Genomic DNA, 26975 nt, shown 5'->3' with positions numbered 1-26975 from the left:
GGGCCCTGTGCTGACTGCCAGCTCAGAGCCTGGAGCCTGTTTCAGTCTGTGACTCCCTCTCTCTCTGACCCTCCCCTGCTCACGCTGTCTCTCTCTCTCTCCTAGAAATAAATAAAACATTAAAAAAAAATTAAAAAAAAAAAAAAAAAAGGAAGAGACTGGAAACAATCTAAATGCCCACTCAGAAGTAATTTGCTAGGAAAACTGTGGTACCTGCCCCTTGCATAGAAATACTATGTAGCTATAACAAAGAATTAGTACTCCCTTTATGTATTGATTTGGGAGTAATCTCTAAGACACATTGTTAAGCAGGAGGGGAAAATATAGGTGCAGTATATGCCAGGATCTGTATAAATGAAAAGGTGACAGAAGAGAACATGTGTGTAGTTACTAATTATGCAAAAAATACTATTGGGAATACAGACAACAAGGCTGTAGTATCAGTTACTTATAGAAAGGAGAATTAGGTGGCTAGAGGGGTAGAGCACTGGGAAGATTTGCACTGCACATATTTTTATCTTTTAAATTCTGGATCACAAAATATATTATCTATTCATAAATAAAAACATAACAGATTTTTAAAAACAGGAATAAAAACTTTTACTCAAAGTATAGTCAAATGTCTTCTGCCATGTAACTTTCCTTCTCCCAAACACACACCTATATGAATCTGTTTCCAGCTTTTTCCTTGGTGCTCTGGGCTTGCACCACATAACACTTAGAACACTGAACTGTTCACAGATTTGCAGTCAGCCTTCTCAGCCTTCACAGACTGTGAGGTGTTCCTGTGGAAATTCGGGACTACTGTCAAGGCCTGATCCACTGTTTGCTGGCTAATTCATTCTTTCTTCTTACAAAGTCCTTGAAACAGTTGCATTATTTGGTTTGTTTTTTTAATAAATCAGTCATACTGAGCAGACACATTTGAAATACACAAAACCTCACCGACTGCTGTGAGGAAGAAATAAGACAATACATGTTAAAGCTAATGCTCTACAAATAAATTAAAGCATATATCACAAAGATGCCATAATCAGCACTTCCAAGAGATAGATTAGAGAGGGAAACCAAAAGGCCTGTCTGAGCAAGGCTTTGACATAAAATTAATTTTACTCTGTGAATACACAGCAAATTACCTCAATAGCTAGGCCTACTACAAGAACACACTTATACTGCCAGGGTGTGCCTACTTAGGCTGGGAAAGGTATGAAGGTGCTAGCAATATTACTTCTTCAGAAGCATCATGCCCTTTGGGCAAGTATCTAAGCATGTACTTCCATACCTGGTATTTCAGAAGAATTTTTAAGAGCCTTAGACAGATTGGGGCACCTACATGGCTCAGTTGGTTAAGCATCCAACTTTGGTTCAGGTCATGATCTCATGATTCATGAATTTGAGGCCCGTGTGGGGCTCTGTGCTGACAGCTCAGAGCCTGAAGCCTGCTTTGGATTCTGTGTCTCCTCCTCTCTTTTGCCCTCCCCTGCTTTATGTAAAGTGCAAACCAACTTTAATTGTTAAATTCTCTCTTCAAAAATTAAACACCCACCTCTCCCCAAGTATTTTCAAATAATGGAAAGGTTCTGCATACCTTTTAAAATGTGATACGCTCCAAGGGCGCCTGGGTGGCTCAGTCAGTTAAGCAATCGACTTCAGCTCAGGTCATGATCTCACAGTTGGTAGCTCTGAGCCCCACAACAGGCTCCATGCTGTGGAGCCTGTCTGAGATTCATTCTCTTTCCCTCTCTCCCTGCCCCTCCTCCACTCATGCTTTCTCAAAAATAAACAAACTTAAAGAAATCAAATAAAATGTGATATGCTCACTATGTAGCAAAGAATTACATTTCCTTGGAACTTTTTTTTTTTTAATGCCAAACTGTCTGCCAGACATGAAGGCTCCCACAATTAATGTCATGCTAATTGCAGAAATCTTTATAGCTCCCCCAAATAAATTTTTCAAGGAGAGAAGGAAAGAAACTGATAATGGACAAGACTATTTTAAATGGTTTTAAGAATCTATAGATCACCTACAGTTATTATCCAACAAACATTTAGTGTGGAAAGACCATGCTTTCTACTCATACTGGAGGATCTAGAAAAGAGGAGTAGTATGGAAACAGAGGAGTTACAATGACAAACCTTTTCTAGAAGTCTTCTTACACCAAAATAACCCTTGGTGTTTTCATTTGTCTTCCTCAAACTCGTTTCCTATTTGGTGGGGTCTGGGGTTTATTAACTTCTGTGTCTCCCAGGACCTCAGCATAATTATGGACTAACATAGATATGCAAGTACTATTTGTGAAATGAATGCATTTGATTTTGTCATTTCGTGGCATCTTGAGCAAAATTCAGAAACATGAGCTTACCAAAAATTTGGAGTCGTTTATGGTAAATGCTCCCTTCCCCCCCCCCAATATATTAGAAGCAATGTATTTGTTCACGTTTGTAATATTCCAGACATCTTCTCAGAACAATGACGCTTTTTAAGACACAGAAATCCTCAGGTAAAAACAAAAACAAAAAACTATACAACAATATTCCATTACCACCAACAACTCAACCAGATGTTTTTCACCCAAGGAGTAGTTTCTTAAGTGCAGTGTGGGGACATGAATTTCTCCGAGCAAAGTTTCAGATATGAGAGTAGCATGAGATCATGACTGTTGGGAGAGGGGATGTGACAGGCATGCGTGGGTGGGGGTAAGGAAAGGCATGTGTATCCCTGAGACAGGAGATCAAGAAATACTCCAGGATAAAAACAGAAAAAGAATTCAGGAAGTTTTGGAAGAGGTGGTGGCATCCCAACTCAATTTTTTTTTTTAATGTTTATTTATTTTGAGAGAGAGGGAGCACAAGCAGGTGCGAACAGGGGAGGGGCAGAGAGAGAGAGAATCATAAGCAAGTTCCATGCTGTCAGAACAGAGCGCAACAGGCGCTTGAACTCACACACCACAATACATCATGACCTGAGCTAAAACCAAGAGTCTGACACTTTACTGACTGAGCCACCCAGGCACAAACACCCTCCCCCACAACTCACTTATTAAATGAGAGCTAACAGTCCTGATTTTTTCAAAGTTCACTTTAGGTAAACTCTTTTATAGGCAAACTATATCTGTCTTTCATCAACTAAAGCAAAAGTGGTCTAAAAATGTATCATTATTAAAACTTAAACCTCATACGAAGAAGTATTTTGAACTTTTAAAGATCAATACGAATAATTACAGAGTTTATTGTTCCATTCCAGTCACTGATTTTACCTGAATTTGCTTCAGTGTCATGAAGAGAATTTATTTTTTCCAAAATATATAAATCTATAAGAAAGCTCATAACTTATACTAGCTGAATTAGTTAAAATATTCTGGAAATTCTGTTTTGATTTCTATTATCTTTTCATTGTGAAAACTAGGGTCTAGTTCTGAAGATTTGGTTTAAATAAATAAAAATGAAAAGAACAGTGAGTAGCTGTTTTCCACATTTATATATAATGGTAAAAACTTGATCTAAATGTACAAATAAACATGAGGGGAGTAATGAAAGTGTTAGTTTCATTTATTTTATTACTATTGTATTTCCTAAGATCAACTGAGTGTGTACATTTTAATGTATTTGCAAGGCTTCTGTTCAGTCACATCAAACAGTTCCTACTTTAAAAAACTATGTTTATGCATTATATACAGAAATGTGTTCAGCAGATATTATTTATGACAATATGTCAACTAGTTTCTTGGTGTAAAAGATAAGCAGAATGGGATATACCTGAGACAGATTTAAACTGACTTAAAACAAAGTACCTGGAAGAAAAACAAATGTAAAAAATAACGATCTCACAGTTTGTGAGTTCAAGCCCCACATCTGGCTTGGTGCTGACAGCTCAGAGCCTGGAGCCTGCTTCAGATTCTGTGTCTACCCCTCTCTCTGCCCCTCCCCTGCTCATGCTGTCTCTCTCACTCTCAGTAATAAATAAAAACACTAAAAAATTTTTTAAAAACATACCTTTGTTTGATAGTACTCATGTCTAATCTGTTATTCACCGACATTCTAATTTTTGCCTCTGAACCCCTACCATTCACCATGAAACAAGGTATCAGAAATCTCCAATGCTCTTAAGACTTGAAAACACTGTGCCTTTGATGAAACATCACATGAGACCCCATGAAGCTCACTGTAGGTATAGCAACCGTGAATGATTTAGTAAGACTAGCTAAAAAGGCGGTGCTTTAAAAAAAATAAAAGAAAGGAAGAGAAGGAAGGAAGCAAGAGAAAAGGCATTACAAAGAACAAATCTAGACACTGGTTCCACTATAGTAATAATAAACTGACAAGCTTTTTCAAATGGAGCAAACTATATGATCTATTCCTACCACAACCAAGTCTACTCACAAAACCATCTCTAGAGCTTTTTCTAAGAGAGATTTAATTTTTGTTTTTGAGTGGGTACATTAATTTGCAAAGCAGGAGTAGACTTTCAGTTAAAATAGATCACTGTAGAGAGGGTGTTATACTGCAGTGTGACGGTGTTTTGGGACCATGCTCTCTCCAATCCCCATCCTACCCTTCCCTCTCTCCCCCCACCTCTCTCTCTCTCACACACACACACACACAGAGTGCTCTCTCACAAATCATATTAACTGATGATTTTGAGTAGAAAGCAACACTACTAAATTAGTTTATCAACCATGACTGGATTTATAGATACATAAACCTGTATTACTGCTCCTCCTTTAACTATAGGTGTCTATCAAACTTAAGTGGCAAACAATGTTCAGGAACCATATCTAATTCTGTTCCATAGGATACCTGGACTTCTCCCCCACATCCCTCATAGCTGAGCATAAGCTAAGACTACAGAGGCATCAGAAAAAAACTTTCCATGAGTTTCTGGATTAGGTTGAAAGAAACTGAAGTCATATGAATAAGATAAGCCATTTAATCCATGCTTTGTCTGAAAGAACATAAAGATTTTATCTTGGGTTTATTCCAGCAGTAATCTCAACAGTCCCCTCTGGGCTAGGTGTTGGTTGTCTGTCTCCTGGCATGACGACTTAAAAACAAAAAACAGAACACAGGGGAAAAAAAGGAAAGAAAATTACTGAAGCAGGCATATATGCACTGAGGAAGCAATTTGAACTTCACACCACCTTGGGGATTACTGATGCTATAATAAACACAGAGGAGAGAAGGCAAATCGAGATTGCCTTGCCCTTTATATCTTTATTCTGAACAAGTAAATTCCCCCCTCCCTTCTTCTGGCTTTAATATTGGGTAACAACTAACCAGGTTACTTGCCAGAGCGTAGAAAAAGGGCCAAAGATCATTTTGGGAAAGTACAATTCATCTCATATTGTAACATTATGAATGGTTATAAATCACTCATTTAATCCTATCATCAAATAGCACCGACATTTAAGAGACTATTTTTGCTTTTCTATAATCTACCAAGAACCTGATTCGGTCATTCTTTTTACATATAAAAAAAAAAAGTTTACTAATTCTACTGAATCTCTTTTAGACTTAATAATCTTTTCTTTTCCCTGCATTATCTCTGTATGTAAGTTTGTTCAGAAAATACAAATTGTAGCAGGCTTCCAGTAAAGTTCTTCTTATAAAGTGATTTACTAAACTGGCCAGAGTGAAAATAACAATGTTTTGAATAAATATGTAATCAGCAAACAAGTGCCAATATTTTTCTTTCTTTTATAAATACAAGGGGTAGGGTAAATGTATATATATATTTTTTATTTTTGCATTTATTTTAAATAGCTATTCCATATGTGCCAAGGAAAAACATACCTGTAAAATAAATGTACTCTAACACTTGCTGAATTGAAAGCATTTTAAGCATTCGTACTATATATGACCACAATTCTAAAAGTTGCAGCAGCAAACGGCAGGTTTGTGCCCATTTTGAAAACGTGAAGCAGTGACAATCCTTGCAACTTTTTCCATCTCAATCATGTTCACTCTCCGTCTCCTTCCTGCTCCTCCCATCACCTCACACTGACACACAACTGCAGGCGAGTTTTCAAAATACAGTTTTGACTTTAACCCAGAGCCCCTTGAAACAAGACTCCAACTTTTTGAGTGTTTTAACACACAGGGTATAACTCAACCACATCTGTCATAGCTCCCAATACCTCTTGCATTCACTGTCGTTCCTGGTTCCCCTCTTTCCTTCTAAACTTTTCTAGAATATACAAGCTAGGTGCCACAGAAGAGAGAATATGAAAAACAGTCAACCATTCTAATAGTAGCAACAAAACTGACTCCTTTTGAAAACTGCCTTTGATGGGGTGCCTGGCTGGCTGAGTCAGAGAAATGTGTGAATCTTGATCTTGGGGTTGTGAGTTCGAAAGCCACGTTGGGTGTAGAGATTACTTAAAATCTTAAAAAAAAAAGGAGACGATAGGGTCAAACCAGAAATAAATTACATCTCAGTTGTACATAAATCCATTGGGGCCCTCCTGCCTGTTCCTTATACCTGGCACATGGCACATGGCCTGCTGGGAAAATGCTCCTGGCCACTTTTTTACTGACATCATCACAATCACACTGCCAGTTTGGGAGATGAGAAGGGGCGCTTGCTATTTAAACAGTCCTTTCCATTTAAAGTTCTTTAACTGGCATACAGCAGAATCCTCTGTAAAAATAACTATTATTATTTATACTGCCATAATAATGCTGTCTACCAAGTAGCATTAAATGAATCTGTAAAGTTTTAGACTGGCTCCAGAGCAGTTAAGTCTTCCCTGTTTTATTATCTCTTTTAGTAAAACTTTTCGGAGGCATCTCAATGTCAAAAAGCTGTTTCCTTAATAAATTTCTCTCAAAAGCTTTTTGTAGGAGAAAATTAGCCCGTTTCTTCTGGACTTAATTAGAACAAGTTCTTTAAAAACAAAACAAAACAAAAAAAATATTACTTATGAGGGCTTCAAGTCACTAGGAAACTCTATTCCTTCCTATATCTGAAGCTAACATGTCCTCCAACTCACTTTAGGACACAGTTCCTTAAAAAGCTCAAAGGTATAATCTGAATTCAAATCCATCAAGGAAGAGTTTGCATTATAGTAACGTGAGGGCTCCCCCTCCTTTCTCATTACTTGTGCCCAATTTCTCAGCTCTCTTGTGGCAGACAGAAGATTCACTACTGCTTAACTTTAAACAAATTATATTTTCTAAGGTGGGGCGGGGGGTGGGGGGGAATGGACATACTGTCATCTTCTCTAGCCTTTCATCACATACATTTACATCCCACACAGTTATAGGCTATGTGACCACAAACTGCTGAATTAATGAGAACCATATAACTTTAAGAATATTAAAATTTATCTCCTATACCTGTCTGTACGGAAGTAAAATTACTTCAAAGTATTCTTTCACCAATGGAAATCAATTTTTACCTTAAGTTACAACTTGAGTAGAGCCCCGCAATCCTTTGAATTTGACTTAAATGCCATTTGTCTGAAAACAAAAACACAGCAATAAAAGCCAAGGGGGAGGAGAGAGAAGGGGGGGTGGGCAGGGAAGTGAGAGAAAGCAAAGCAAGGGAGCATATACATGTATACGCACACATACACAAGCTTTTAAACTGCCAGTATCTTCGATCTGTACCTTGCCTTGAGAAAGACAAAAGGAACTGCCAATACATGCCACGAGATCCAGCAGTTTAAGGCCAGAGCTTGAAAGATGGGCAGAAAAAAATTTGAGTGGCAACGAACTGCTTACTTTTAAATGTTTTTAATATCTTTAAAATGCATTGCCAAAAATAGGCTGTGATTTCATACAGATATAAAATGGTAACACTACAAGTTCTCTACTGTTACTCCATTATTTCATTAGGAAGAACGACAGAGAAAGGAAAATCCATAATCCAACCAACAACCAGGAAAATCTCAAGAGGTATTCTGTCTCTGGTGGCAGCCAAAAGGGGAAACACACACACACACACACACACACACACACACACACACACACCAGCAACAACAACAACAACAACAACAACAACAACAAAGCCAGGCCACACCACCTGTCAGCTACCTATCAAGTATATACCAAGGGAGGGACAATGGGAGGGGCTGAATACCTGTGGCTGGAAAACTTATTTATCTTGTTTAGAAGGTCATGTAAAGCAGCACTCAACTACAGAGGTTACTGGGACCCTTCTCTTCTCTGATGTTAGCCCCTAACAGAGGACCAAAGAGAAGAAAAGGAGGGGAGGTGGAAGGATGGGAAGGAGGAGAGGAATGGGAAGGATGGAGTGGCAGAAAAGGAGAGGGAGAGAGGTTTCTTGTTTGAGGCCTCACTCATCTCCTTCTTCCCCACTTGAACCTCAGGCTTGCACTTCCTCGTACTTACTGTGGGGCAGCTGTTCACTGTGGGACACTTACCTCTGTGAACATGTCTTACTGCCTTCCTACATGGCAAAAAAGCTTTCCTGTTTTCATACATCCCCTTTCCAGCCCTAATCGGTGCCACTGGGTCACTGTCTTTTGTGCTAGTGGCTGCAATGGCGGCCCTAACGGGAAAGAACTTCGAATCTCTTCCCCTGTACTGAGCCATAAGCGGCAGCGAGTGCTCCCAGGCACAACTCCCCTGGCTCTGCTCCTAAAAATGCTCTCAAGTACACCGTTGCTTAGCAATATTTGCCTTCCCCCTGTACATTTGAAATTGGCAACATCTGTCCCTTTAGCAGTTTTTACTTGTGCAAAGCACCATGCTCACATACGGCTTTTTGACAAAGATGGGAAATCCTCCACTCTTTTCATCAAAGCAAGGGGTGTGAAGACCCCCAGAGTGGATTAAATCTTTGCTTTACTGTGCTTTCAAGGTCGACATAAAAATCGTCATGACTTAAAATTGCCAATAGCACAAAAGCAAAATATTTAAGCCACCACTGGGAGCTCCTATTAAACCCTACCTAATAAGTGTCTGCATAATGACACCTGAGAAGATGTCTGAACTAAAATTCCCATTCAGCTAAAAATTTTCTATATAAGTAATTTTACCCCCAGGTATTGTGTACAATATGTAATGGATAATATAAAATGTATATTAGTTAATATGTGTGAGATATAAAGACAATGTATTCATGGAGGAGATGGGGCAATTTTCATGTCCATGTTATAACCCAACTTCATAAACAAAAATACACCAACACACACACACACACACACACACACACACACTACGTGTGCTCATGCTGATCAATGGCAAAGGAACTCTCAAGAGTCTAGAGAAAAAAATTCATTTAAGTAATTCCTATTTCAAAACAAATGATGTTAAGTTTCCTAAGCTTTTTAAAAAAATCTCAACAGTCATCTAAATATTGTGCTAGTTACTCATTAACATTAAAGTAGTTCATAATGCTGTAATTCTGCATATAAGAAATAACAAAAGATAAAAATGAATATGGGTATTTTATAGGCAGTACATATGTCTTGCATATAATTCTACTTGCCTAACACATTGATGGGAAACAAAAGTCAGAGTAATAAAAAGCATAAAAGTCAATGAAGAATTTAACCATATTCTGTGCACCGAAACTTTGGTGTGTAGTTATTTTTGTTTCTTTAAACAAGCCAGGCTACAAAGGCTACAATTTTCTTTTTGGCCAAACCAATTTTGACAGATCAGAAACACATGTTTTCAAAGACATTCTATAGGAACTGAGCTCCAGCTACAAAGGGCAGGCTGACCTACTGGTCTCATCAAGGTCTCTACCTGGAACTCATAAGCAGCAGAAAAGACTGGGTGATACTTGTGCCACTAAAAATACATCCAAAAGGTCCTTGATTCTGTAGTTTAACCACAGCCCTGAAATCCCATTAACATGCATAGATTTATAATCTTGCTCAGCCAACAAATGTGAATTCAACACCCTTGAACCCACTTCTCACTGGAGATCATCGCTCACTACTTGCCCAGCTGCACACAGTAATTCTTGTGAAGTCAGGCTTTTTACCGCAGTTTATTAAAGAAACTTGAGCACACTTTGCAACCAGGGATTCTCAAAAGTCTAGGGTGTTCCTCTAAGTCATCCCCAGTGGTCTTGGCCTTTCAGGGTAGTGCTTATGAGCAAGGGTCTGAGATGGACACACTGGCTTCCAGATATGGGAGCAACTCTAAAGCTCACTAAATAGAAAGGGCTTAAACACAGTGCCTGGCACATAGTACATTCTCAATAAAATATGTTTTACTGTTATACCCCTACCACAACACAAAAGTCTCCATCTTATTTTTTCCTTTTTTCCATTTTATTAAATTTTCTCACTTCTCCACACCATTGCCCAGACACAAACTTTGATGAAACTTTCCTCTGGAAGGGGGAAGGGAATGTGGAAGGAATGAGTGACAACAAATTTCATATTTTTAAATAACTGTTGCAGGACTATCCTTGCTCACATCTCTCTGTAATTTTTTTTTAATGTTTATTTATTTTTGAAAGAGAGAGCGTGCGCGCAAGCACGCACGAGGGAGGAACAGAGAGAGAGGGAGGATTCAAAGTAGGCTCTGTGCTATTAGCTCAGAGCCCAATGCAGAGCTCAAACTCATGAACTGTGAGATCATGACCTGAGGTGTAGCTGGACGCTTAACTGACTGAGCCACCCAGGTGCCCTGATTTATCCTTAAATAGCCAAGATCTCTTCAGCTCTGGAGCAGCCATCACCTATGGATATTTTTGCCGGCACTTTTTTTCCAAATTAATTCATGTGGAGGAAACCTGATAATTTGTAGAGGTTGGGATCCTGAGCCCTAGAGACTGGAGGGAGCCAGGGCAGGGGCTGTGGTGCTGTCCACCAGGCAGGTGCTGATAAGATTTGAGGGTTCAGTTGAGACTGCCTCCAGGATACCCTCATGCCAAGCCATTTATTGGACAAAGAGAAAGTTCAAAAAAGCTTCCCATGAGAGGATTTCAGGTCTAACCTGGAAAAACAAGGACTTCTTCTCCATGAATGTCCCTTTACATTTACAGAGTGCTCTAGAGGGCACTCAATGAGTGGACACTAGAAAGCCAAACCCTGGGGTTTACTTAACCAACTACAGCATTATTGAGAATTTCTCCATTTTGATGCTTCTGGCATGAGACTTGGTCTTAAGGATGAATGCTATGACCTATCCCACAGTGCCAATCAATAAAGTCTTCAAACAAGGGAAATAAAATACAGGCTGTAATACTCATCAAAATCAGTTGTATCTCCATTACCATGTAATGATACTATACTTTATTCCAATATCCTGAAGACAATCTATGGGCCTTGTACTGCTTCCACCTCTGAAAATACCTCAATCTTCCTCAAATAATACATACCTAATAACTTGCAGGACAACCTGCTGGCACAGTCAGAAATAAATTTCAAACAATATTATCACAAAAGTCTTGCAGGGCGTCTGCGTGGCTCAGTTGTTTAAGGGTCCAGCTTCAGCTCAGGTCATCATCTCACAGTTTGTGAGTTTAATTAAGCCCCACACTGGGCTCTCTGCTGTCAGCACAGAGCCTGCTTCAGATCCTCTGCTCCCCTCACTCTTCCTCTCTGCCCTTCCCTCCCTCTCTCACAAAAATAAATATTAAAAAAAAGTCTTCTAAAAACTATCTCTTATTCACGAAAAATTTTATAGATGGTATTGGTAGCAGCTGTCAGTAGTAGGAACATTTATTAAGAACCAACTGAATAGAGGAGGTTGAAGAAAAGGAAAAGAAAATAATGGGCACAATTCTGAACTGAGGGAAGCTCTTCAAGCATGAAGTAGTTCTTTGGTGGTGAAGACAAGGAAATATTTTAAGTCACCTCCAGGCCTCAAGTATCCCCCCCCCCCCCCCCCCCGCCGCCCGCCTTCTATGCTACTGCCCCATCTCTAACCAAACTTTATCAACTCTTTCCTCCATGACTCAAAGTATAGTCTAAAACAGCTTTATACAAACTTCAGTCATTTCCACACTATCTGGACAATGGCACCATATTGTAATACTACCTATGCTATTTTCTTTAAATCAACTTATGATTAACTTTTTTACTGGCCTCATCCTAAGTAACAATATTTATGTAGCCCTAAATTTGATGTGCTGGTACATATATTTTTTCTAACTCAAATTAAGATAAATAAATATTGGTGCCCCTATACTTTTGGAAGTTCAGGTGCTAACCAATATTGTTTAAGCCAAAAATTGAATGGATGCCTTGGCACACTTCATGGATACTTTCTAGTAAAGATGTGGTGACTTGCCTAGTGCACAAAGTCATCCTATCTTATTATCTTATGTAAGTGTCGTCCATCTTCTGTATCACACTCAAGAAGCCTTCGCGAATTACATGAATATGCCTAATCATGCCTATCCTTACTGGATTTGTGACCTAGACCACAAAATTAACACTATATGATCTGCAGTTCAGTACATAATTTCCCCCCAAAGACAAGTGAAACTTCTTCACTAGCCCCATGGAGTCCTCATAGCAAGTAATACAATTCTGGAATCCTGAAAATATGGCAGGTACTCAATACTTTATTAGTGGTACAAAATATTCATTCAAGTCACTTATTTTAAAAAGCGTACTTCAATATCTGAGTAAAATCAAATGCATGATGTAGAATTTCACTACTTCACCAAAACAACTAAGAGGAGATAAGAGTGAAATAAGCTCTCTCACTTTCTCTCTCAAAATAAATAAACATAAAATAAAATAAAGATGGAGGAATGTGGGGCACCAGGATGGGTCAGTTGGTTAAACATCTGACTAGATTTTGGCTCAGGTCATGATCTCCTGGTTCGTGGGATCAAGCCCTGGTTTGTTGGGCTCTGCACTGATGGTGTAAAGGCTGCTGGTGATTCTCTCTCTCCCTCTCTCTCAATATAAACATTTTAAAAATTTGATGAAGTGCTATAAAAATTACTTTTAAAAAAGATAGAGGAAAATTAACCCAGGTATTCTGACTCCATAGTGCCATCTGGTAAAAATATTATCTCCCACATGTTATTTCCATAAAGCTTAAAATTCAAACTATTAAAACTACCCAAATTTCAGATTCTACGTCAAGGTGAAGAGACGAATCTACTACATCTACTCATACACTTAGACAGTGTTAGAATAACTATGATAATGACATCGACAAAGCAGCTATTTATGAAATATTTACTATATTCAGTAACTAATCTATGAGTTTCATGTTCATTTTCTTATTTAAATTTGACAACTACATTGTGAAGAAGATGATTACTGTTTCTGTTATACAGCTAAGAAATGGAGGCTTGACCAGTAATTTTTAGTATTTAATTAATTTGCATGTGGTCTAACAGTGAGTTTGAGATAAAGATTCAAACCAAGTCTTCCTTAGTCCAAAAATTCATGCTCTTAACCACTATGTATGATGCCTTAAAGTCCCATCTATAATTAGCCAAAAAACCAACAAATCCAAGATTACCAAAAATAAGAAAAACTTAAAGTATGTCTCTATTCCCTCCATTCCCTCCCAACATTTTTAGAGTTCCATGGATTCTATGTTCTAGAATAAATCTATAATTTATTATATTTTTCTCCGGGGCCACCCAGGAGCCAAAGCTGTTGTATCCTTTCCTCTCTTCCACTTCCTATTTCAATCAATAAAGGCTGTTCATATCATAAAAACAAAAACATGTATACATGTTCCTAAGATCAAAAGAAGGAAAGCAGCTCTTTTATTGCTGAATGGGCACTGAAAGCCAATTTTCCATTATTCACTTTAAAAACAAGCATTGAATAAAAAATTTTAGAAAATATGCTACTGAACTCAGTATAGGAAACAGTATCAGCATCCAACTGGTACGAATTCAAATCCTTTTTAAAAAAGAATCATAATATTTTATAGATATGAAGAGCATGAAATGACTATCCACCTCCTCGTTTAGGAAAACTAAGTGAGCACATTTCTATTTGGTGATGAACAGAGTAAGATCTTATCCATGTTCCATGGTTTTGGGTAGTAGCAAACGAGTTTAAAAAAAGTTAAGTACCCTAACATTGTGGGGTTTTTTTTTTTCCTTTAAAATATGAATAAGTGTCTGAATCACACATTTAAAGGCTTATCAGAAAGTATCTCCATATTTGGAAACATGGGCAATAGATAAAGAAGTGGGACCAACTTTACATAATTTCTTTTAAAAGTTTTAAAATCAGGGGCTCCTGTCGGGCTCAGTCAGTAGAGCATGCAACTCTTGATCTCAGGGTTTTTTTGTTTGGAGAGGGAAAGAGAGAGAGCAGGAGAGCACTCGCACTCGGAGGACAGGGTCAGAGGGAAAGAGAGGATCCCAAGAAGGCTCCACACTGAGTGCAGAGCCCGACATGGGGGGTGGGTGGAGGCCTGGATCCCAGAACCCTGAGATCACAGCCTGAGACAAAATCAAGAGTCAGACACTCAACCCACTAAGCCACCCAGGCACCGTGGCCTCAGGGCTTTTTGAGTTTAATCCTCACACTGGGCACAGGGCTTAAGAAAACAAAAACAAAAATAAAACAAAACAGTTTGAAAATCAATTACTTTTTACTTTAACTAGATACCATTAAATACATTTCATTATAAATCCTTCTGAAAAGATAGGTCTTTTGCATGTCTGGGTTTTCATCCATTGGATCTGCCCAAAGGAAGGGACTAATCATAAGAATATAAAAATTCTTGAATTCACAGAGAGAGCACTGACACTCGGAAAGCTCAAGCAAGGGGTGGGAAAAGCCAGCGTGTTTGCTCTAAAGGGTCAGCCAATTGCTTTGCAGAAATACAAAACCTAGGTTGCCAATGCCTGTGGGGGAAAATAAATAAATAAATTTTAAAAATCCAGATTTCAATGTGAAGTATATTAATTTTCAGATGCTGGCAACTCAGTCAATACAGCATACATGATGCTGTCCCTTCGTAGGCGAGCATTCTCCAAAGCTGGCTTTAATGCTTCCCTGTCTCACAAATGGGGGAATGGGGAAACACGATATTTGGAAACACGCTCATTATGAAGAGATAAAATTTCTGTTTATACTAAGCACAGCACCACATACATTATGGACATCTTCAGTTCCCTCTGAGGGACTGTGAAAAGGCCCTCTGTCTGGGGGACACAGTATGAGGCGGGCTGCCGGCTGCTTGCTGCGCTGGCCTCGGGTTGGCCACAGCAGCGCCTGCCAGAGCCTGCTTCAGCGGACTGGCATATGCAGCCTGACAGATCACCAGAAACACGAACCAAGTAAGCAAAACAAACCACAGTGTAGTTATTTTACATGACTTGCATGGAATAAATCTGTGAACTCTAGGTGAGTCATAACATAATAAAGGACTCAATTAGGTTCGGAACAGCACACCCGTGTTTTCCCTCGCCGTAGCAACTAGTTCCCTGGCATCTTGGAAGAATATAAGGGACATAAGGAACTCTGCCGTCTCTGTTTTACCCTTTCCTGCATGATAATTAATCTCACTAGAAAATTAAACCCAGGTTGCCAGTTGGGCATTTCCAGGGTCAATAATTCTTAAGTTACTAGGATACCAATTAATGATACCCAAGTGTCTTAAGCAGAGTTAATGCCCCTACCAAAATGGTTGACTCGTTCCCAAAAAAGTCATACATGACAGATACAGAAAAATTTTCAGTTTCCAAATTTTATAGTACATATAACCACCTGATTAATCTCTAAACTCAATACTGAAAATGTGGCAATTAGGGAGGAGGCAGGAGCGCTACTAAGAACACGTAATGATTAGATTCAGCTGCTCATTTTCAAATCCACACGTAAGAATGCCTAAAATGACCTGGGAAATACTTAGGCTGAAAATGGTAAGTCAAACAATTTCTTTCAAAAACTGCTGAACTTAGTACCTGCTTCCCATCCCAGCATCCTAAATAGGAAATATGGTCCTGCATCAAACTGTTTACCCCCATTACTCCGACACACATTTATAAGAGATTGTCTTTCAGACTGCAGACCCAAGTGAACGGAGTGAAAACTCGAGCTCAGCACGGAGCCGGAAAATCCCCGTTTTTGCCACAGTCCTCACTTCTGCTAAACACAAACGACAAAGAAGCAAAGGCAACACATGATCCTGTCCTCAAAACGTTTACCACCTGGAGAAAGACAGAGGACAACACCAAGAAGGGCTGAGACCAGAAGCCTGGGGACCAGGAGCACAGAGGAAGAAGTCATCTCTTTTAGGGCCTGGGTGATGGGAGTGGGGAAAAGGAAGCATCAGCAGGGGGACCACAACCCAGGCCTGGAGAGACAGGTAAGAGTCATGTCAAGAAAGCAATACAGGGCTGAGGGAGAAGGCGGCAACTGGAAATATCTGGATTTGTATCCTGGGCAACGAAGAGGTACTAAAGCATTTTAAACCAGAGATGACTTGATTTCAATTTTTGTATAATAAAACCACTTTCTTGTGCAACAGTATGGCAGACAGCTTGAAGAGAAGGAAAAGGGTAGGAAGACAGATTAGAAAGAAGATATAACAGTTCGAGTAAGAGGACAAAAATCTGAACTAGACATGAGACTGTGAGAAACAGAGAACAGCAGCGTTCAACGATATTTAGACAGCAATACCCAAAGGACTGGGTAGCCAAGTGGGTAATGCAGGAGACAGAAAGGAATGGATGGGGACTGACGGCTGGGAAGAGGGAGGAGAGTGTTCTGTGTGTATGAAGACGTACAGGAAATGTGATGAAATCTCTTAGAGCTGCTGAATTTGAAATGCCTGTGCAACAAACACCAACTGGAAAAGCTGGATGAAAGGATCTGGAGCCGGAATATTTTTTTACAAGTTTTAGGCTAGAAAAATCAATTTGGTGGTCATGAGTATGTCAGCATTTGAAACCTATGTGCAGACGAGAATACCAGAAAAAGGCTACAGAAGGAGAAAAGATGGTTGAAGACAGAGCTTGGGGGAAGGGTGGGAAAGGCAGCCTCCAGAGGGGATTAAAGCATATATGGAGAGGTAGGAGTGAACCCAGGAAAACGAGGGTGCGGTTTCAGTGGGTGGTGGTCAACAGTGTCAAAGGCCATAGAGAGGTCAAGCCAGCTATGCCTCAAGAGTGCTCCTGGACTCTGCCCAACCATCAGGAGTCCACTGGAGGCAGCACAGAGGAGCAGCGGGGGCACAGCCAGCCCGCAAAGGGTTTAGAGACTGGCTGGAAGGAGAGGATGCAGGCACAAAATGTTTACCTACTTCTTTCTCCTGAGCTTTGGCTACGAACATAACAACAAAGAGGTGATTAGAGTAAGACAGGGGTGAGGAAAGTTTTGTTTTGCCCTAGAAGCTAGGAACAGCCTGAAAGTAACTACAGACTGTGAAGAAAGAGGCAAGTGATGAGGGAAAGACTTCAGGTGTGTAGGCGGAAGGCAAGGGAAAAATCACCTCCTTCTCTGAGACCAAAGGGAAAGAGGCAAAAGGTGGGTGTGAATATGGATTTGGAGGGGAGGGGGGATTCAATGTAGATGGAGAGAGAACAGAGAGATCTCATACCTGGTGGCCTTCTCCTTTAAAGGGTAGAAACCTCAAAGAAAGCCACATGGCCACCATGAGCATACCTGAGTTTCAATCATTTTCTCATCTGAGTCATAGTATCACCCAACATTTGCATTTATCAGGCACCGAAATGAAGGCAAGACCATGTAAGAAAATCAGAGCTCTTAACGCGTCCAATAAAAGTAGTCCACAAATGATCATTCCTCCACAGAAACCACGTCTTGTGGTAGAACTAGGAGCCAAGGGTCCTGGTTTCACGCCCCCATCACTGCCACTTAGGAGCCTAAATCATTAAACCTCTTAGAGACTCCGTTCCATGGCATGTAAAATGGTAATCTGTGCCAACTGCCCTAACTCACAAGGTTGCTGTGACAATGGAGAGAGAAACAAATAAGCAAGTGCTTTGGAATTAAAAGGGGGTGGGGTGGGGGTGGCAGTAAAATATTTTCAAGAGCAGAAGTTTTTATGAAGGGAAACATTTACACCAGGAATTGCCAAGCTGTGGAATCTGCCCTACAGGAGTGAAGGGAAACCCCCTGTGCTATCAGGCAGGGCAGGGGGAGTGGTGCCCTCCCCTCAGCAAGCCAGTTCTTTAAACAGTTCTTGAGAACCCCTAAACAAATACTGTCTTTTCCCCCCTAAGCTCTTCGTTAGTTTATTTTTAACACTTGTACACCAAAATTTTAGGGATTTATTCACCTAGCATCATAACTGAGAATTCCTGGTCCCCTTGATCCGATTCCATCTGCATTTCTTTTAAGAATTTTTTAATGTTTATTTTTGAGAGGGAGACATATACAGCATGAGCAGGGGAGGGGCAGAGAGAGAGAGGGAGACACAGAATCTGGAAGTAGGCTCCATGCTCTGAGTTAGCTTTCAGCACAGAGCCCAACACGGGTCTCGAATTCGTGAACTGGTAGATCATGAGCTGAAGTCAGACCCTCAACCGACTGAGCCACCCAGGCACCCCCCACCCCCACCTACATTTCTAAAGTATACACCAGTAAACAAGAATGGGTTCAGAGTCTTTCTACCTTCCAAACAACACCAACTTCTGATGTCCAAATTCTACCTTTTTCCCTAAAGCTTAGTTCAAATTTTAACTCTAACCACTCCGACTACCACTCATTGAGCTTTTACTATGCACCAAGTCCTGTCCTAAGCATTTCATACAGACTACCCTCAATCTAGTAGCCCCGCTACTAACAACACGGCCAGGTCAAGTTCCCTGCCCAAGGTCTCACAGAATTGTAACACCATGCTGGAGTGTCTGCCATCAACCTAAAGTAATTTCTCCTTTTTATTAACTGCCGGTTCTTGGATAAGTTACTCAGTAAGGAACTAAAGAATTTCACAAACTGGCCCCATTCTCACTATGGAGGCTCATCTCCCCATTGCTCTGCTCTGTCTCCACCCAATCTCCTTGAACCATAGACCCAGCCACTCTTGCTGGGCTCCTCAACTGCATCTTGCCTCCATGTTCCTTCTCCCCTGAATACTTGAGCCTGGAATGCACTTTTGCCAATACCCAAAACCCTAAGTGCTACAAAAGTCAACTCTAAAAGAATGTACAGCTTCCTCTTTTGAAAGGCAATTAAATATAGGGGTCATAGTTAAGAGTGTGGACTCAAGCCAGACTACTTACATCTGGATTCCAGAGCCAGCACTTAAGGCCCCGGTAAGCCTGGACAAATGAATCTCTCTGCAACTCTGTGAATGTCTCAATAAAACTGCAATAATAATAGTACCTACCACATGGGATAGTTGCAAGGATTAAATGAGTTAATGCACATAGAGCATTTAGAACTGTTCCCACCATAAAGTAAACAAGAAAACAGTGTGAGCATTTTAAGACTGTAATTAGTAGGTCTACACTACCTTTTTTCATACTTATGATACTTTGTATTTTTCTTGCACTATGTAATAAATGTATTGTGTCAGTGTCTTTCTCTCCCACTAGCTCCCTTTATATGTAATAGGTGTTCAAATACTTGTTGACTAAAAAGGTAGAAACCTAGAATGTAAAAATGTGAATCCTTCCTGACCAACTGTTCCTGACAGGAAAAGAATTTTTAACATTTTTAAAGAATGCCCAGATTATTAGATACCAGGGAAAAAAAAAACTTTTTCATAAATTAACACATGTTCTCAAGTATGAAAAAATGTTGGAAGCAACATAAGAAACTCTAAAGCACCAAATTCTGTTAAAAAAATTTTTTTCCTCCCTACAATGCACTAGCAAAAACTTGCTTTGAGGCAGAGGATTTTAAAAATTAGGCCATAAGAAAAAGACGGATCTATCAAGCTTGAGTTGGTGAGAGAAACAGCAGGAAATCTGAAAAACATGGAATGTTTTCTTTCCTTATTTCATGCAGTTCAATTCAATCTTCAAATTCTTATCCAATATGTATTTTCAGAGTTCTATTTCTAAATTGGAACCCCCCCCAAAAATAATAATAAGGTGATTTATCTAAGGAACAGAGCTAGAAATAGGACCTCTAATTACTTAAATATTGAGGCCCCTAGATTAAAATATTAAACCTCAAAACCCTTCAGCCAAAGGATTAAGGATATTAGAGCAGGCTTGACAAATTACCACAGGGTTAGGGGGGAAAATGCCGAGAGAAAGTAGGCCAAGCTTAAACAGGGAATGAAATGAAGTTCAAGAGAAAACTAATGGTGTGTGTGCAGACCCTGAACTACTCTGGGGGGGAAATATTGTCAACCTAGTGATTTCAACAATTAAAGAAACAGCATCAGTGTAAAAATAGCTGCTTCTAAAGTTCTAGGAAAATGTGAACAGGCAGCAAAGTTAACCTCGGAAAATAATGATTTTCAAACAGATCTTGGCAACTGAAGAGGAGAAACGCAAGGCCAAAAAATAAACTTGTTATGATAACAGGAACCAGGATTCTCTCTTAAAAGGAATTCTGCTTAAATATCCCATTAGTAATGGTCACTCCCTCAAAACAACCAAAATCAAAACTACTAAAACTCAGTCATCAACAAGGCTCCCCTTTGGGTTTTCTGTCCCTGTAGATTATCAGTTGGCTCAAAATAAATCACAATTCATCTAGACAAGAGCTGAAATGACTCTGGTGGCTACGTGAGAGCCTGGGAGAGCGCACGGCCTGGAAAGCTTCTAAAGAGCTGAATGTCTACATTTTGGCAAAGGCACAATGTGAGAGACCCATGGGGGATCCAATAACTCTCCACAAACATCTCAAGTGTGAAAACAACAAGGAGGAACAGGAATTTCTTAGCCTGGTACCAAATGTACTTCTGGCATTTTGAGAAGGAAGAGAACATAAAACGTACAAAGAAAACAACTCCAATTAATACCACCCAAAAAGATTTTCAAGGTTCAATTGTATGCTTTCTTCTTCGGCTACTAGAAGTAATTCTATTATTTACACTAACTCATTTCTAGTAATTTTAGAGCTTTTCAAAAATGTCTTGCCTTTATTACTTAGAATGTTTCCTTCAGAGTTTAAAGTGTTTCTTCAAACTCAAAAACAATTACCAGGATCAGGACATTAAAGGAGGAAGTTTCTACTCAGCTCTAATGGTGAAACTGGAAATCTGATTTTCTCCAGTTTGTAAATATTGGCTCAAAGGGGGGGGGGGGAAGAACCCAAACCCCTCAAAAATATACACATTATAGAAGCAAAACAAAAAATCCACAGGCCCTGTTTAGTGCTCAGGCTGTTTGTAGCTTCAGCTCTAAAATTTCTCAGTCACTTGCTACTATTTTTTCCCTTCTTTATTTAGCTGTTTGGGGGCTCTAAGCAGATACACATTGGTTACTATTCAGTACTTCTCCTAATATAGGAAGCATTCTGCTGCAGGCGTCATCAGAGAGTTGTGTACACAGATAACATTTCCGCTTTGTTATCATTTTCTTAATGTAAACATTTAAGTCAAGCAGGTCTGTCCAAGTTCACTGAGAGCTAGCTCCTGGAATCTAATTTAATTTGCTATTAAATTACTGTAATAAAAAATTAACTGTTGTTGTAATAAAAGCATCTTTAGAAAACTGAGGAAAACTAGATAAGGTTGTATCAGAATCTTACTTTCTGCACAAGCTTTCAACTGTTGACGTACAAGAAAGGAAAACAGGAACAGTGGGAAAAGAAGAGAGGAGTCTTTGGGGTCCTACTCCCTTTTCTTTCCTGAGGCTACTCTCATTTCCTACTCCAGAAGAAAAGCTCCCTCAATTCAACAGGATCCTTTAGCCTGAGGCCCACAAGGCAGACAAGGACCACTGGGAAGACCGGGCTCTTTTAACTCTGCTGGGGTCTGTTTTCAGCTATCCTGGAGCTGTTTTCATTTCTAGGCCCTACAGATTCTCGAGCCTACCTGTATACCTGTCGAATCAATCTCCCAGGGCAGGGGAATTTTGAACAATCTGTATCTTTAGCAGGCTTCCAGAATGTAAAAATTCCCTTCGATCGACAGTACCTGGCTTCTAACACAAGAGGATTTGTAACAGTCTCGGCACATTGCGGGGCATAAGCTAGGGGCACATGGTATTCCCTCTTCCTGGAATACTGATGCTCCCTAACCCCTAGCACACCTGAATGTTCATATGCCTGCAAAATTTATGTGGAAATCGTGAGGAGAGTAAGAGGTGGGGCCTTTGGAGGATGCTTTAGTCATAAGGGTGGAGCCCTCATGAATGGAATTAGTGCCTTATAAAAGAAGTTACCCTGAGATCCCTGCCCCTTTCACCAAGTGAGGATCCAGTGGGAAGATACCAACAGGGAACTAGGAAGGAGGTCTTGAGAATGTGGTCATGCTAGTGCCTTGATCTTGGGACTTCCAGCCTTCAGAACTGTGAGAAATTTGTTTATAAGCCACCCAGCCTGTGATATTTTGTTCATAGCAGCCCAAACAGACTAGGACAACCCTTCACTTTTGTCACTTTTACTCACTATTCAGGTCTTACTTGAATTCTTCTCTGAGCTCCTTCATTCTAAGCTGCAGTCCTCCTTTATCCCTCTTATAATAGTTTGTGGATTCCTTTATAGCTCTGGCCACAGTTCTTACAACTTGATCTGAGTGATTATTTGAATAATGTTAGTTCCTAACTAGACATTTAAGGTCCAGGAGGACCGGAACCATCTGTTTTGCCCACCATTGTAACCCCATCCCCAGCCCTACGCCTGGCACCCAGTGGGTGCTCTAGATATTTTCGGAGAAGTTGTGGAATTCAGGGTATATAGGGGAGAGGGTGCGCTTCTTAACTCTATAGAGTGGTTTATCAGCAGGACACATGTACAGACACAAAAAGTGAACCACCTGAAGGATGAGATCATTTTGTGACAGGGAAGTTGCTCTTGTCAACTTTAAGATAATAGGAGAACTAAATATGGAAGGAGGAAAGACTGCACAAATGAATGTAAAGTGAAATCACTATCACACTGTGGACTATCACACTTTTCCACTGTGGATTAATTCACACTGTTAGGCTGGCAGATTACTGAAAATGGAAGATTCAGTTTAAGGGCTGCCATGATCTTATGGATCAAGGTGATCCAACAATGAATTCACAGCTGTAGACGACGCCTGGGTTTTGGAAATTAGGTACAAGCATTTGGTAATATAAACCATTCCTCACTGATGCCATTAGAGGCCACAAGGAAATCAGAGACCATCAGGGAGACCATCAGGACTCAAAATCAGATTTATCTGAAGGGGTATGGCATAGGACCACACACGGAGACAGAAGCAGTAACAAATTTAAATTGATAGTAAATTCTGCTAGATTCTAAAAGTAAATTAAGATAACTGTACCATTTACAGGTACACTTCAAACTCTAAGTGGGGGGGAAAAAAACAAAAAACTGGAAACCTATCATTTCAACTATTTTATAAGCAGCTTCTCAAGTTCCTAGAATGATCTTCAGTTTTTGTTTCTGAAGACCCCGCCCATCCTCATTTCTTCCCCTGCTTGCCCCTAGCCACAGGTAAGCTGAGGCAGAAAAGGCTTGATTCAGGGACTTCTCAGGTGGTCTAGTCCCAAGCCTTTAAATACCTACTGTATGCAAACACAGCCCAAAGTTATCATTTCCAGTCTTAAAGGTTTCTCTGAGTCGGTCTGCTATTTATGACTGCCAACTTATTGTGTCTACCTGGTCAAATAACGACATCTCAATCTCAGTATTTGATCTACTCAGAGCTCTTGACTTTCCCTCCAAACTTGCTACACCAAGGTCAACCCCACCTCAGTAGCAGCTATCATCCCAGCTCCATACCTATCAAATTAAAAAAGAATCCCTGATGTCTCCCTTTCCCTCACCTCAGGCTGACTCCCATCTCCAATCAATCAAAGCCCTACTGATTCCCTGCCAAAAACATCCAGAATGTGCCCAGTGTGTACCAAGCCCACAAGCCATCATCATTTCTCAACCCCTGAATGGTCTCCCTGCTTCAACCCTTGCCCCTTCAAGCCATTTGCCACCCAGAAGTCAGGTCCCCCCTTCCCCCAAAAAAGAAAGATTTATCACTGCCCTGCTCAAGACGGTCCAGTGGTCTCCATTCCTACTTAACAAGGAGAAGTAGAAAGATCACAGAACTAAGGGTTCCAGCTCTGGCTCTGCTACTAACTATAATAAATCTTGGCAGAATCAGGTGACTTGTCCCTTCTACGCCTTACTGCCAAATGAAAGGGCTGTATGTTTAGCTTTACAAGTCTAATATTCTAAATCCAATATACGATTTAAAATGCCCATCTCAGCGTATTTCGTTTCTCTGTTTCAATAAAACAGCGATTTCTTAAACCCTGTATCTAACCACTGTCCCCACCCCATCATGGGGTCCATGCTCAGGAGCACAACAGAGAGATACCATGGCTCCTCTCTCACATCTGTTATCTTTAGGCAGAAAGGGGAGACAGCAAGGAATCTCCACCTTCTATTTGGGCAGGTCCATCTCTAATGTGGCAACTCTACAGCCGGAAGGCACCCACAAAACATCACCGAGGCCTGGTGGTACACTCACGGGGATCATTTCACGCCACTACACATCTTCCAGCTGATACAAAAGGAAAACTCCCGTGTCCCCAGAAAGACCATGTGCACATTTTTGTGAGCCAGGCTTCTATGTGGTCATAAAACTGATCTGTTGATCATTTTCTTTCCTACAGATTTTAGGAAAGTCTAACTTTTAACTGTGAGAATGACTTATTCCAGAGGAAAATACCATTTCTTAGGAAAACCAACTAAAATATACAAACCACGCTCATTTCCCACAAAAGGAGAGGGCTGTGTTAGGAATTCACATGTACGTGGCTTGAGGATGAAAGAAAGCCAAGCAGACAAGAGGATTTTCCCAGTTCGGTTCATTTTGTAAAAATACTGTTTCATGGAAGCCACGGGGAAGGGGGTGGAGGTGAACAAACAAACCACAAAACCCTCACACTCAAAAAGCCAGGAAAGAAAACCTCCTCTGACTTGCCTTAGGACAAATTAAGCAAATAAAGGAAAACCACTTAGCTACTGCCACACCCCTTTTCACAGGGGTACTAACAGCCAATTTCTTATATCCCCATTCTCTATCCTTCTGTCCCGATGCCACTAACAGCCCAAGATAATTGCTAATATTCCGGTCCTAAATGCAGAATTTACTGGCTCTAGGGCTAATTCCCTGCTTTTTCTAATGCCCTATCTCTATGCTTCCCTTTGATTCATGAGAATATTAAAATTTGATATTTTAATCCAACCTATGCTTTATAATATTTACTTTGAGGAAAGGGAGAAAGGTGGGGAGGGGCAAAGAGAAAGGGGGTAGGGGAGAGAGAGAGACAATCCCAAGCAGGCTGTCATCAGTGCAGAGCACCATGCGGGGTTCCATCTCACAAACTGTGAGCTGAGATCAAGAGTCGGCTGCTTAACAAACCCAGCCACCCAGGTGTCTCAAATCCAACCTACACTTTTAAAAACATTTTTAAAAAATAGCCATTTTATCAGGTATGTGAAGAACAACTTAATGTTAAGTCTGTGAAATGTGAGATATTTGTTAAAAGAGCTAAACAGATCTGAAACCTAGCCAGAGAGCACTAATATCCCTGCTTCCCAGATGTATTCCCCCTTCATTCCAAGATCTTCACTCTCCCTCCCCTCACACAGGTTGCCTGGAGCCTTCCATCTCCAGGGGCTCAAGGCGGTCAGCACCACAGTTGCCACCAGCCTGAGAACCCTGAGCAGAAACTAGAGGGAGCCACTATGTTAAGATGAATGCTAACTGGGAACACAGCACTGCCCCAAGATGAAAGGTTTAACATCTACTCAAATTGTTGACAGCAGATGACCTTGGGCCAAGAAACCCCATGTTCCAATCACCAAACCTATGGAGCATTTTGTTTGTTTCAAATATCCACTCAGAAAATATTCAAGGGCCATCTAGCATGGTCCTATGGCCTAAACATATCACATCTGAAGAGCTTTAAGACCTTGGAGAAATCTCAACTTGGCTTATCTTTTCTTCACCAAGAAAGCAGAAAGTTAACCAGTATTCTCTCCCCTGGAAGGTCTACTAGAAATCCTACTGAATTTACCTTGGTTCACGGCTTTATGACTGCCATTTCAAACTTTCTCCTAGGCACCAAGCAGTAGATAGCCTGGACTCCACTGACCTCTGTTTCATGTGTGGAGGCTGATGTACACACTAGACTGTCATTTCTCCTGGGGCAGCACCAATACTTGCTTGGCATCCCACCCTGTGCTTAAGCATATGGTGGAGCACTTGGCAGACAATGCAAATATTTGCCAATTTGTCTTAAATTTGTTTTAAAGTAATTTTTAGTTGCATGTTTTTTTTGTTTTTATGGAAAATATGTTTAAATTTCCTTTTATCTGTTTTTTAAACTGGGAAAACAGTTACTGGATAAATAAAAGAAAATCCCACTAAACTCTTTACTGTCTGAACTATAAGGCAGGCTGACTGATCACTGTGAGGGAAGATCTCACTTCATTTCACTCTGACTTAATTTGTTGCCTACCTCTCCCCCAGCACAGCAATGTTTAGTAAACATCTCACTGCAGTGAATTTTCATAACTCACGGGGTTAAATATAGAGTCCTGCCATTCTGGTCATTTCTACCACTTGCTTTCCTCCTGCTTTCCCATTTTTCCTCAGCCTCCAAACAAGTCACTCCGTGAAGACATCCAGAGACACTCCATCTCTGTGGACAGAGCCATAAGCTCTTCTCTAAGCCAAAAGCTGACACCCCAGAGGAACAGATTTTCCTCCTTCAAGATAAGGGTTTATCTTTCCAGCTAAGCATGGTGGAGTCTGTTTTGGTTTTGTTTTTAAACCTTAAGGAATTTTACCTTCTAGCACTAGGTAAGGCTGATATCTGGGTCCACACAAAAGCCTTTGAGCAATGGATATGCAAATTAGGATGCTTATACAATAGATGTGACTAAACCAAGGACATTACCTTAACAGATAAGCTTTAAGACAAATTCACTTCAAACATTTCACTTTGCACTACTAATCTGAATTTT

General features: G+C 40.3%; 1 protein-coding gene across 3 annotated transcripts in view; it reads right to left on the bottom strand.

The window, feature by feature from the left end:
- Positions 1 to 26975, bottom strand: part of AFF1 (AF4/FMR2 family member 1) — a 207602-nt gene that overhangs the window by 69182 nt on the left and 111445 nt on the right. The gene's annotated exons all lie outside the window — the stretch shown is intronic.

Source organism: Hyaena hyaena, unplaced genomic scaffold, assembly GCF_003009895.1.
Source record: "Hyaena hyaena isolate Hyena2069 unplaced genomic scaffold, ASM300989v1 scaffold_373, whole genome shotgun sequence".
Taxonomy (NCBI): domain Eukaryota; kingdom Metazoa; phylum Chordata; class Mammalia; order Carnivora; family Hyaenidae; genus Hyaena; species Hyaena hyaena.
This window is presented reverse-complemented; position numbering and strand designations above follow the sequence as displayed.